The 12414-nt window shown below is 45.6% G+C and overlaps 1 long non-coding RNA gene across 1 annotated transcript in view; it reads left to right on the top strand.

Annotated features, from left to right (window-relative positions):
- Nucleotides 1-12414, top strand: part of LOC138111919 (uncharacterized) — a 52870-nt gene that overhangs the window by 35065 nt on the left and 5391 nt on the right. The gene's annotated exons all lie outside the window — the stretch shown is intronic.

The raw sequence follows: 12414 nt of genomic DNA, 5'->3' as shown, positions 1-12414 counted from the left end.
TGCACAGAAAGCCTTAGGACATAGAACTCCAAATATACTCTTTCATTCATTCTCACTAGCCTCTTAAAACCTAGTACATATTTTATGCCAACAGACAGAAGAGCCTTTTTCTAACTGCAATAAATCTGATGAAAATTTACTTTTTATGAAGTCTTATGTAATGCACTGTTTATCTCCTGGATAGAATTTCTTTTTGACTTCTGACTTAGTTGGAAGCAGAAACAATTACTCCTGCAGCAGGGAAAGCTGCTCCTTCTGCAAGTGCTCCCACCCATGTTTTTGCCTCTGCTGCTCTGTGTGGATGGGAGACAACACTGATTCTCAAGAGCTTCTACACCAGCCAAAAGCTGGGGTTTAAGGTGGGTTTCGCTGGCTAGGTCTGGTGTGCAGATTCAGCCAAACCACCCAGAAGACTGGAAGTATTCCAGTTTGCACCTTCCCAAAGGCTGCCTGGGCTGGCTCCCAGGGCAAGGAGATGAGCTGCTTCAGCTGCAGCTGGCAACTTCACCTTGAGGCCCTGAAGATGTTTGCTCAGCTAACTCTTTCCTAGAATAAAGCAAAAATGGGTCTGAGTCACGAGGCCTGACTGGTGCAGAACCCAGTCAGGTCACTGGTGAGACTGGTGTGGCCTTATCTGTTACCTCCAGAAGTGAAGGAAGCTCAGCATCTTGCACAATGCAGCCATTATAAAATCTCCTGTAACACTGCTCACAGCGTCATGCAAAGTATCAGCCATCAGCAAATAATCATTGCTAATTGTGTCCAACAGTGGTTTCAAATCCATTGCTTATTTTCTCTTTTCAGATGATCTGCTCTGGTTTCCCCAAGCAGAAGTTGTAAAACACCTTGCAAAAGGCAGATATTGCAGTATAATGTCTCTCCCTCTTTGAAAAGGATAAAGTCCCATAAATCCTGCACAAGAGCCTGGTCTTTGCAATTATCTAGTCCAGGCTACAGACCTAAGAAACAAAAAATAATCAGCTCAGGCTGTGGATGCCTCATCCCCAGAATTAATTGTTCAGGTTTTCGTCATTATCTCTTGGCTCTTCTGCGGATATTTTTTTCCAAGTTCATTTAAGAGAAATCCAGAAAAAGAAGCTTTCATTGCAGTATCAAATGTATTTCTGTATACATTACAAAAATACCTCTCTGTATAGTTCAAGGGTCTATCATTGTTCTATTAACTGTGTGACATCTGCATATTGGCACAGGTTTCATGCCCTGGTTGTTCTCAAGGGACTATACCACTGTTCTATTGCTGGCACAGCCATTATTCCAGGGTAACTGGTGCACAGGGGCAGTGTTATATTAAGTGCAACATATGCTAGAAATCAGAAATGGAAATGCCTCATCATTGCAGTAAGAGCACTAAGCCAAGGCTTAGTTAGCAGCTGGGACTCCATATAAAAATAGTAAACCTGGGTGAGAAGGGCTCATAGGAGGAAAAAAAGGCAATAAAAGAAGCAGGAACTTCTAATTTTAATTTTCAAAACCCACTGGGGAAAGCATTCTTGCACAGATTTTTCATCAACATAGAAACAATGAACCCCCAAAACAAGAGTGCTGAAATCTTCAGTGAAAAATCTCAAGGGTTTTGGCTGAATGCTCTTGTTCTTTTCTGAAGTGGTTGTTCTTTTTTTGGCTAAAAATGGAAAATTTCTGCCTTTCATCAAAACGTCAAGTTCAAGCAGAAAAGGGAAAACTTTGGAGATGAAACTTCTACACCTTTTCAAGTTTTGTTTGTATTTTGTTTGGTTTTTTTGTTTGTTTTGTTTGGTTTTTTTTTTTTTTTTTTTTTTTTTTTTTTTTGCCACAGTTGTTCATAGAGCATATTACTAATACTGTAAGCTTTTCTTTTTTTTTCTGGGTGAAAAGGGTAAATACATTCCAGAAGAATATCTTATAAATCTGTGTTACATCACAGGAAGACATCTTCATTGGCCCTGAAATAAGTCAGGAAATCTAGAGGTAGGGACCCAACTGCACTGCCCCTAGACTGGATGTGGAGCAGGGCCTGGGGACTCATGCCCCAGGAGGCCTCTGGCATGCTGAGCACAGTAATAGTCTCCTTTGCTCTGTAGGGAGGTATCCAGCTTCATAATAGTTGGACTTGATGATATTAAAGGTGTTTTCCAGGCTTAATGACTCCATGATTCCCAAATGACTCTATAAGCAGAGTGCTGGGTGCTCTGCTGCTCCACCTATGGCCTCTTTCTGTAGCTGGAATGGATGCTCTGATACTTATGGTCCACGTCAGGAAGAAGCATCTCCAAAAATAGTTGTAGGCTAAACCTGGCCAGGCATGGCTCTTTGTTTTGGAGTAGTCAGTGAGGCAGACTGGATGAACTTCTGACCTTAAATTCGTGAAAGATAAATGATGATCCTTTTGGGGCTGTATGGAGAAGGCTGGAAATGGGCAATGCTGAAGGTATCTAGAAGGGAGCAGCCTGTGGGATGTGGTTTTTGGTAGACACTTTTGTAGAAAATTGTGGGTTTTATTAAACTGTTTGGTCAAGGAACCAGAGTAGGGCCGTGGTTCTTTACTTGGGTTTTAGGTGTTTCTTGAATCTCTATCCTTCTGTGCTTTTCAGATGTGCCCCCTCCTTTTCAACACTTGAATCTTCTCACATATCCTCTGCCAGAGCTTTGATGCTCTATGGGAAATGCAACACATTTGAGGACCTGGCACTGTAGACAAATGAATAGAAAAAAAAGGGAACTGGAGCTCCTATCAGCATCTACTGCTTCTACTTTTTGCCAAAATACTTTTTTTCTTAGAAGTTTTTAGGGGAAAAGTGTCAGTCACGGTAAAATTCTAATGAGTGGTAGTGCCATTAACAGTTTCCACTTGAAATTTTATCTGTTTCTGCCAGTTTGCTGGTTCTCTGTACATTGATATACAAGGATATGCCATGGCTGGTGAGCAAACTCAGAAACCTGACTCTAGTGCTGGCCCTTTCCACTGGTCTCAGGAGTCCCTGGTATTTTCATGTCAGGATATTCATCTGTATGTTCATTCTAAAACCTTCAAGTCTGATCAACAGCGCAGCTTTTCTGATAGTTTTGGAAGTGATGCTTCACTGCAGCACCAGTTTGTGGCCCCAGACTTTATTGCTATTGTTCTTGTGCAAATGAATGGGCTGATGATATTGTTTGGTTTCTTTTCTTTACTTGTGTCTGCAGCATTCACATTCTTTTCACAGCACTACTGCCTCTTCCAAAACATATCTCACAGAAAGAAAAGTCCATAGACTCAGAGCCATGTGGACAGTGTTAATCTGGCCCCTGCCAGCCTGATCAGTGTCACTGTAAGAAACCAGGTGTTCACTGAGGGTGGGTAGGAATATCTTTCCTATGCAAGCTGGAAAAGCTGCCTTGACAAATTGCTGGCCAGAAGTGTGGCTGGGAACGCTGATTTACTGTTCGTGATGGTACCTGCAGCCCACACACCTCACCTGAAACCTCCTCAGCCAGGTGTCCCAAGTGTCACACAGGGCCTGTAGCCTGAGGAAGGCTGAAAGCACAAGCACACCTGCATGCCTGTAAACCTCCTCCTGGGCTTTGAGAGAGGCACTGGTGCAGCACGGGCTTCTGATGATGGTGGGGCTGTCATAGATGTGCACTGGTCCTGATCTTTTTACTACAGTGCATTGCTGTGGGTATCATATAAAAGTGCTCCTTAAGGGAGCACTTGTAGCAGCAGAGGATAGTAACTTTGGGAATTAGACCAAGGATGCCCTAAAAAAATTCTGTCATCCTTCTGTGTGGTATCAGCACAATGAGCAGTCAATGATCAGTCTTGCTCCATCCTGAATTTACAGACAACTCTGTTTCGTCAGCCCGGTGCTGGGAGGCCTTTGAAAACGCTGATGGGCGAGGGAGGAAATGAGGTACTCGAAGATGGTGCTATTGTGGTGAAGTCATGACCTGGCTGACCTCTGGCCCCCCTGCTCACACAAACAATACTGTGACCAAATAAGACTGCAGCCTTCAACAGATGGAGAGTCAATACAACATCACTGAAGGATAATATATTGATTTTGTTTAAACAGCCAAGACAACCCAGAATACACCACTTATAAAGAACATGCTCTGCCCTCTAAGTTGACCTCTTAGAAAATTTGAACAGAGCTATGTAAAAAGAGAGAGACAGAGGAGATGCTCATCAAATTAGGAAAAGAAATTGCTTGAAAATGGCATTTGGGAGACCAAGCTAGACAATTTTTAAATAATAGAGTTGGAAACACAATGAAAATAGCCCTATCAAAATAGAATATATGTGACAGAATTTTTATAAGGCTTCACAAGGCTTCTGCAAATATAATATGCAAGCTGGGAATATTGGATTCCAAATAATAAAATGCTCCCAGTCAAGCTCCATCTCATTGCAATGAGCTGTGGTGGCTTTAGGCAGACGTTAAGAGGTTGCAAGAAAGTGCTTAAGCAGTCTTACATAAGAGATAAATGTGATGGATCCACATGTAATAGAAACACTTTTGGGATAAAATGAATCTCCCAAAAATCACAGTAGAGGCAAAGGTGGAAGCTGTGATGGATTCACCTGTGTCCGCTGTATGAACTACAGCATAAGAAAACAATTTATCTCAGGCTATACAGTGAGTAGATTATGGGATCAAGGGTGTTTTGCATTTGGAAACCAAATGCAAGGTTAGAACTGAAAAGTTAGAACTGAAAAAGGAAGAGCCTTGGAGAAAATATCCTGTGAGTATTGGATCCAGCCGCTCTCCACAGCTGTACCCATGACTTTTCCACGTGCTGAAGAAGCATTTGCAGGTGCAATCCTACCAAAGGGTGGGATGATGCTGCACAGACCAGGCCTGATTCTCGTCCTAGGTATGCAGGTATGAGCTGCATTGCATGGCTGTGCACCCGAAGTGAGGTCTGCATTGCTCCATCAGGCGCAGTTTACCGCACGGACAATTTTAGCCAGAGAGCAGCACTAGAGCAGCTCTGTAATGTCCTTCTGGTGTGTGCACACACAAACAAACCTGTGATGAATTGAGACCTAAACAGGCTGCCTCTCCCTCTGACTGCATAGTTACCCATTCCTAGCCCAACACATGTGATGCATCTTACTTTTTCATAGAACACATCCCAAAAATAAAATGGAAAGTTTAATCCTCCCCCCCAACATGTTTTTTTTTTAAACCTTCACAAATGATGTTTCTTTCTGCTGTAATTTAGGATATGTATAAATATATTCTGCTGCAAAGGGTGATAATTACCATGCCCACACAATTTTATAATACACACATCTAATTGTAGTACAGTTATTTGTGGCAGCCAGACACTGAAAATATACTTTTATTGTATGCCTCTAAGCAATGATAAAGCCTTTTTATTGCTACCTGAATGTATACTTTCAGGGCATTTTTATTTCACCTAACTAATCTGCTTTTAGATTTTTCTCTTTGTGTGGCTTTCAAAATTTCTCTTCTGCAATTAAAAATATAGGTAATTAGTAGGGATGTAAAAATACTCTTTGGGAATGTCTCGTCAGTGTGACAGGGCCTTGTGCAGATGCCCAAGCTGGATCCAAAAAAGCTGAAAGACTTTCCCATTGGTACAGCAGAAGGAAATATAGATATTGTTATTTCTTGTGGATCAGCCTGGTCAGGGCACGAATTCGACCAAGACAGGGGGGATAGCCAAGGTCTATTTTCATCCTTTTATAGATGTCTTGCCAAAGGAGAAGCCAAGTCCTCCACTCCCTTTCTTTCCTAAGAAGCAACAGCGTTTTCCACAACCAACCCTACTCCCAGAGGTTTTATCTGCACTGTCCAACAAACCAGTGCCATTGTTTGCTCTCACATCCTGATCTCTTGATTGCCAGCACTCCATGAATGTCAAAAAGGCCCTCAGAGGCAATCAGCTATTTCTCTTCGAATGTAAATCCCAGTATTGTTCCGGGAACCGCTTGCTCCAGGGACTGTTCCCTACAGGCAGTCCCTATAGTTACCTTGTCTCTGAATTCATGTCCTGATCTACCCAGTCTCTCCCTGCCTGTGCCCATGAGGGGCAGCTCATTCCTAAATCGCTTCTCAAAGCCTGGACTTACCAGAACTTGTTCCAGGATTTGCTAGAAAGGGAAGCCTGAGCCTGAAACACTCACTTCCTCATGTAGTTTTAGCTCCCAGATTTAGGATGCCTGAAAGGATTTTATGCTGTTGCCAGAGGCCTTCACCATCCGAACGGAGTGTGATATCCTTGCTGCTCACCTTTTGCAAGGGGGAAGAGTGCATCCAGTGCAGTCAGAGGGAGCTTTGGGTCAGATCACCAGGGGTCCTACCTCTGGCAATTTTTAAGTCCAGGCAAAAAACTAATCCCCTTGGGCAGAAAACATAATTTAACAAAGTCCTTAGTGAGTCACAGGGAGAGAACTTGCCTCTGCTTGATGGCAGGAGACAGAAGGAAATGGCTGTGACACCTAGAGCGAGACATCCGAGGGATGTGTCCTCCTGTGCAGTGTAAGGGATGCTGTGGGGTGAGTCAGGCTGGGTTTTAGCAGGCACTGTGCAGAGCAGTGCCTCTGTGCCTTTTTGGGAGATTTACCCTCTTGAGGTTAAGCTGCGTCAATTTTGACTGCAGAGGGGAAAAATAACTCAGTTCAAAGGCAGAGTTTCAAAGCTGGGCTCATATGTGGGATTATGGCAGAAAGAGTAGGGCTGGGGGCAGAGGCTAGAAGGGGGTATGATGAGAGCTGGCATGGAAATTGTGTGTGGCAGCCTGCTCTGCAGCCGGCGGCAGCAGCACAGGCTCCACGTGGTGCCAGGATGTCAGAGCCTGCTCTGAGCCTTATCTGTGGATCCCTGCATCTCAGCTTCATGGGTTAGAGAAGGCCTTTGCCAGTCTTCAGCTCCTTCTGTCCTTGGGCTGTTTCCTTTCACCCTGCAGAAAGAACTCCTTGAAAAGAATGCCCTTAGTTCTCAGAGGTAGTGAAATGGTTTGAATGTACTCTTGTACCACCCTGCTCCCTCTGAGTGGACTCATTTAATTAGACTCTCTCACAGTGCAGAACCCCTCTGCCCTCTGCCCTGCAGCAGCTGTGGGACCTGCAGGGGCCCTGGAACTTTCCAGTGCAGCGGCATTGTCAGGACCCCACTGTCCTTGTGCCACCATGCTGTTCGCTGAAGGGCACCCTGCACCTCTCCTAAGGATAAAGCAGGGGCAGGACCAGGCTGCCAAGGCTCTAAGGGCACAGCTGCAGCCTCCTGTCACAGCTTGTTGCCAGGAGGCAATTAATCTAATTGTCTAATTTGAGGGACCAGCTGGAGATGCCCGTTGGAACCTGTCTCCATTCTGGACCCTCTGACCCTCTCTAGAATGGGTTTCACCCTGAATTGTCCACATCCTCCTGTCCTCATTTCTTCTTTTCCTCCTTTCTGCTCCCTCTGGGTGTCCAGAACAGATCCCACCATCAGCCCCTCCAGTCCCTTCACCCCTTCATTCTTCCAGCACTTCGTAAAACCAGTTTTCAAATCAGCTCTAACTGTGACTCTTTTCTTCGAATCTCTACTTCCTACCTTATCTATTCCATGACTGTGAGCATTAGGAATTTATGGACATATCACTAAAGCCCAGCCCCAAGGACTTTTGTTGCAGAGTCACACAGCAAACTCCCAAAACATCATCCTGGCCCAGCATCCCCCACTGTCTCTCCAATACAGTGACAGTAATAACTTTGTAGTCTAACTGTCTTCATTGATTCGTTTGGATCATTTTTGAATAATCTTGCTCAGCACCTTTTTAAAGTCCTAGCTAATATTGATTAGAAAATCTGGAAAACATTAGTTCATTGGAGGTAAACAAATATGATAGAAGTCTTGAAGAGAAATATGTCAGGCATGTCACCAAAAGATAGGTCAAGTATTGATTTTTGTCTGTCTCCATGCCAAGGTGAGCCAGGCCACAGTGAATGAACAGTTGGAGACATGAGGAGACGGCAGAAAGTCACTGCTTTAGGGGCTGTTACACTGGACTAGAAGCCACCTACAGGACACAGCACCTAGATCAGCAGCAGGGTGTGAAGCTTGGGATGCCATGGTTGTTACTCAGTGAGAAAGGTGGCACAGCCCTTGGGGAATACAAGCAGGTGTCTCCAAGGGACCTTTCCTACAAAGCTTAGCTGGAATTTTTTTTTCTCTTTGAGAAGATGCTGTTCCTCTTTCTTTGGGTCTGACCTGAGAGAAGAGCTTGGGGAATGCCAGTTACCCTGGCTAGCAAATTAGGTGGGAAGTACCATTAACCCTCGTGCAGTGCAGCTGCAGAGCTGCTTGGTGCTGGGAGGGTTTAATCTCAGCAGGGATAAATCTGAAGCAAGCTGGAAAACCTTCCCAGGGTAGATATGCAGTACATTCACTCGGAGTTGCATTGCTGTGCTTGTGCTCCAAGACACAGGACCCCAGGTGTCCTGGCTTTCGTGTCTGCTCTGCATTCCTTATAAGTTATTGAGTGATTGGGAATTAAAAATATCCCTGTGAATGTTCTGATTTGACAAGTACGTGCACAGATAATAACAGAAAGCTTTTATTATGGAAATAGAGATCAAGTTTAAAAAAAAGCCCCAGAACCCTGTTTATTAAAGCTTTGGTTGCACTGTGATGTGTTAGGCTTGGTGACTCACCCTGGGAGTCATCGGGACATGCATACTAATGCTGCAGTGCAGGAGGCTGGGTCATGAACAGGGAAAGATCATTCCAGTTAGGAAGATGACCGAAAACAGCTCTGCTCATCCACTACCTGCAGCTCTGCCATGAATAATGCTCAGAGCACCTTATCTGTATCCCTAATCTCTTTAAAGGCATGACTCACACATCAGGCCCATGCCAAAGGATGACGACGACAGATCTGAATGCTGAGGCTGAGAAGCCCCCTCTGAGCGATCGTGTCCCTCGGTCCCGGGGCTGAGCCCGGAGCCAGCGATGACGCCCAGCCCCGGTGCTCGGGGCATCCCCGCTGCCATGGCAGGGCAGCGCTGCGGGTGCGGTCACTGTCTCCTGCTGCTGCTCTGGTCCTGGCTCGTGGTGAATGACGGGGAGCCTCGGAGCCGGGAGGGAGCATTTCAGCTGGCAGCTGAAGCCTGCTTTGAAAATGCAACTGCGTTGAGAGTGTGTAATAGGCAGAGAGATCCCCTTCCTTCTCAAGGCCAAGCTTTGTTAATTGGAAGGAGCCGGTCCAAGCAGCTGGTAGGCACCCAGTAAATGCATTCTGTACCGGTGCCATTTCTGTGTGTACAGCCTGACTGGCTCATGCCTGCCTATTGCAAGGTGTGAGGATTTGTTCCTCATCATCTTCAGGAGTGGGGAATTGCTGGAACTTGCTTTTGACGCCTTTAAAAATAGTTGAAACCTGCCAAATCACTAGGAAGGCCTAGAGCTACTGAGCTCCTGCAAGAAATAAAATGAACACTGGCTCTTGAAATGACAAAGAACCAAAGTTTGTCACTGACAGGGGGTTGCAGGGATCCTTCACTCAGACAGCTGCATGGGGAAGATGGAGTGGAAGAGGTGACAGGAACAAGGGAAACAAGTGGATTCACAGACTGGGACCTGTTATTGAACGGCTGTATAACCACAGGAGTTTATTCAGACATCTTCAGGTGGTGCAGGCTCACTGTGGAATATCTTGGCTTCCTCCCACGCGACTGCTGCTGCTTTTAACTCTGAAGCTTGCCTCTCTGAGGGATGTCTGTGTGGATCAGGGCTGGGTGATGCTGATGGAGTGTTGCAATATCTTTTCCATTGAGTGACAAGCAGCATATGAATCATCAACTGGTACTGAAGCGAGGTGGGGAGGGGTGTGTGGGGTGGGCAACCATCTCTTTCAGTCTCATTTCCCCTTTGACAGGTCTCCCCAGGGCTTGTCACATGAGGCTGGTATAGCCAGGGCCTCATTCTTGGTTTTATCCTGGGAACAGTAACAGAGTAATTACCTACGTAGGATGAGGAAACAAACATCTTGATGGCTCTTAGGAAAAGATTCAAAGAAGACCCCTAAAAAAGTGTAAAAGAAAGAGCTTCTAAAAGCCAGGTATTGCAGCGTCTAAATAAGAAGAGCCTGGCCTCTGTTGCAGTTCAGCATTTGGTGAGAGCAGGCTGTGGGGCCTGAGGCAGGTCAGCCCCTGGGGAGTGCCGAGGGCCTTAGCCAGGAGATGTCTCCCACCTGCTGTCAGAGCCTGCAAGAGAAATACTGAGGGCTTTGGTGCCTAAGTGGTTTTCTGGATCTGCCTCTTGGCAAAACTCCTGCTTATTTTAGAGCACTGGGGAATTAATCTGCACTTTCATTAGTTTCCATTTTGGGATCCTGCCTTCGCCCTGCAATGGGCAGAGGCAGCCAGGTGAAATGGCTGAACTGAATTCATCTGGACCAGGATTTTGTAGGAGTCTCTCGTAAACAAGTTGGTTCTCATGTGCTGTTCAGACCTTCCAGCAGTGTTGTTCTAGACCCATCTTCTGACACATGGGTTCTTACTGGGGTGTTGTGTCACTGGTCTAGAAACTCCCCAGGAGCTGCTGTACCCTCAGCAGCTTCAGCTACCAGGGGTGAGAGCAAAGAGCGTGACTGCCATTGCCTGTGCAGAAATGGTAAATAAACAGCTCTTTCCCACTTCTCTTCAGTGACTGATATCCTCTCCCCCGCATCGTCAGCAGGAGGTGGGCCAGGGCAGGGTTGGAAGTGCTGCTGCTGCAAGGCTTGTCCCTTGTTTATTCCTCAAATAAACCCTTTCATTTATCAGCTGGCATTTCAGCCCAGCTGTCTTTCCTTGGAGCTTGGCAGGAACTGAGATAGAAACTTTAGCTTGACAGAGGGGCTCTGCAGTAAGAGAAGTTTGGTGCTGCTGAAGGTGCTGAGGGTTCCCTTTTCAGGGAAAGAAACCCTCACAACACGTCAGCCTGCTCTTAACAGTTACCTCCCGATGTTCATCTGCTTAGACTTCTGCCTCCCCAGTGGTCAAATGGGAGTAATTTAGTCATTATTTCCAGCAGCAAATTGACTCCATTAGAGCTCAGCTGACCGATGCTCCAGCTGCTAAAGGGGTGGGAGTGGTGCTGTCAGGCTGCTATGAATTAGACATCATCTGGGGTCCTGGTTTGCCTTTACATCTCTACTTTCCCTCTCTGCATCCCTTCCCAACTCAGCCCTTGGTCTGATGTTTTTTTTTAACCTTTCCTCAGCCCCTGGTGTTCCTTTCATTCCTACAAGCACTGCCATGCTGGTAGGTTTGTCAGCTTTTTTTGTGTGCCCCTGAGCCCTCTGTCCGTGGGATGCTCTCCTTTCAGGCAGTGTGACATGGGTGCTGCAGACACCTCTTTCACTGGGCCCTGTTTGACTTGTACCCTGCAGCTCCTCTTTCCCACCCTCCAGGTTTGGTTCACAGCAAGTGGTGAGCCTGAGGGAGGGGGCAAAACCCCCTCCCCTCTTGGCAAATTCATGCTACCACCAGGGCTTTGTGTCCAGGAGCAGAAACTCTAGCGACCCTATTGTGTTATATTGACCATTTGTTAAATATTTATCTGTTTCAGCTGAAATCCTTTTGAGGACTGGACATGAACAATTTAGTGTTGATGTTTCAGGATAAAACTGGCTCATTTTGAACTTTGGTGCCCATTGTTCCAGCTGGTAAAGTGTGGACACTGGTTTAGTGACATGTACACAGCTTTGCTAGGGATCCTTAAGGGCTGGTGGCCAGCACCATCAGGAGAGTCCAACAGATGTGATTTTCTTATCTCTGGCACCCCAAAGCTCTCCCTCTCCACTTTGCCTCTCCCTGTGCTGGGAGAGAAGCTCTTTGTTTTGCTGATTGTTTCATTAGGAAATTACAATTCTGTCGTTAAACACTTGTATTTTTCCATTCCCCCCTCCTAATATTCATCCATGTTTACTGTTCGAGTTTTCTCCATCCATTTGTGTCTAAACTGCTGCCCTCTATAGCATATATTGATGCATAAAAGGGTCAGAGCCACAGGGATATGATCTTTGAGGTGAAATGGTTCAAATCAAATGGCCCTCAAATACCTCCGCTCTGAGTGGGTTCTGAACAATGTATGGGTTCAGGGGTGGAAAAGAAACCACCCAGGGAGCAAGAAATCACACTAATTAAAAAACAAAAACAACCAAAAGTCCTGCTAGAGCTAAACATTTTATGCAGTTTTTTTTGGGGAAAAAAGCCCTCCACATTTCACTCTGTACCTGCAAGGTACAAGTGCCAGCAAACACGAATGTGGCAGAAGGTGACCTGATTTTGATAACAGCTTTTTCTCAACCACTTAATGTTTTCACTAGTTGTGTTGGGCTTTTTTTGGTGGTTGGTTTTGGGTTTTTGGTTGGTTGGTTGGTTGGTTGGTTGGTTTTTTCTGTTTCCCTGTAACTCAGGAGGAAAAAAATGAAGCACAG

Source organism: Aphelocoma coerulescens, chromosome 5, assembly GCF_041296385.1.
Source record: "Aphelocoma coerulescens isolate FSJ_1873_10779 chromosome 5, UR_Acoe_1.0, whole genome shotgun sequence".
Classification (NCBI taxonomy): Eukaryota; Metazoa; Chordata; class Aves; order Passeriformes; family Corvidae; genus Aphelocoma; species Aphelocoma coerulescens.
Note: the sequence above shows the minus strand (reverse complement) of the source record. Positions and strands in the feature narration are given on the sequence as shown.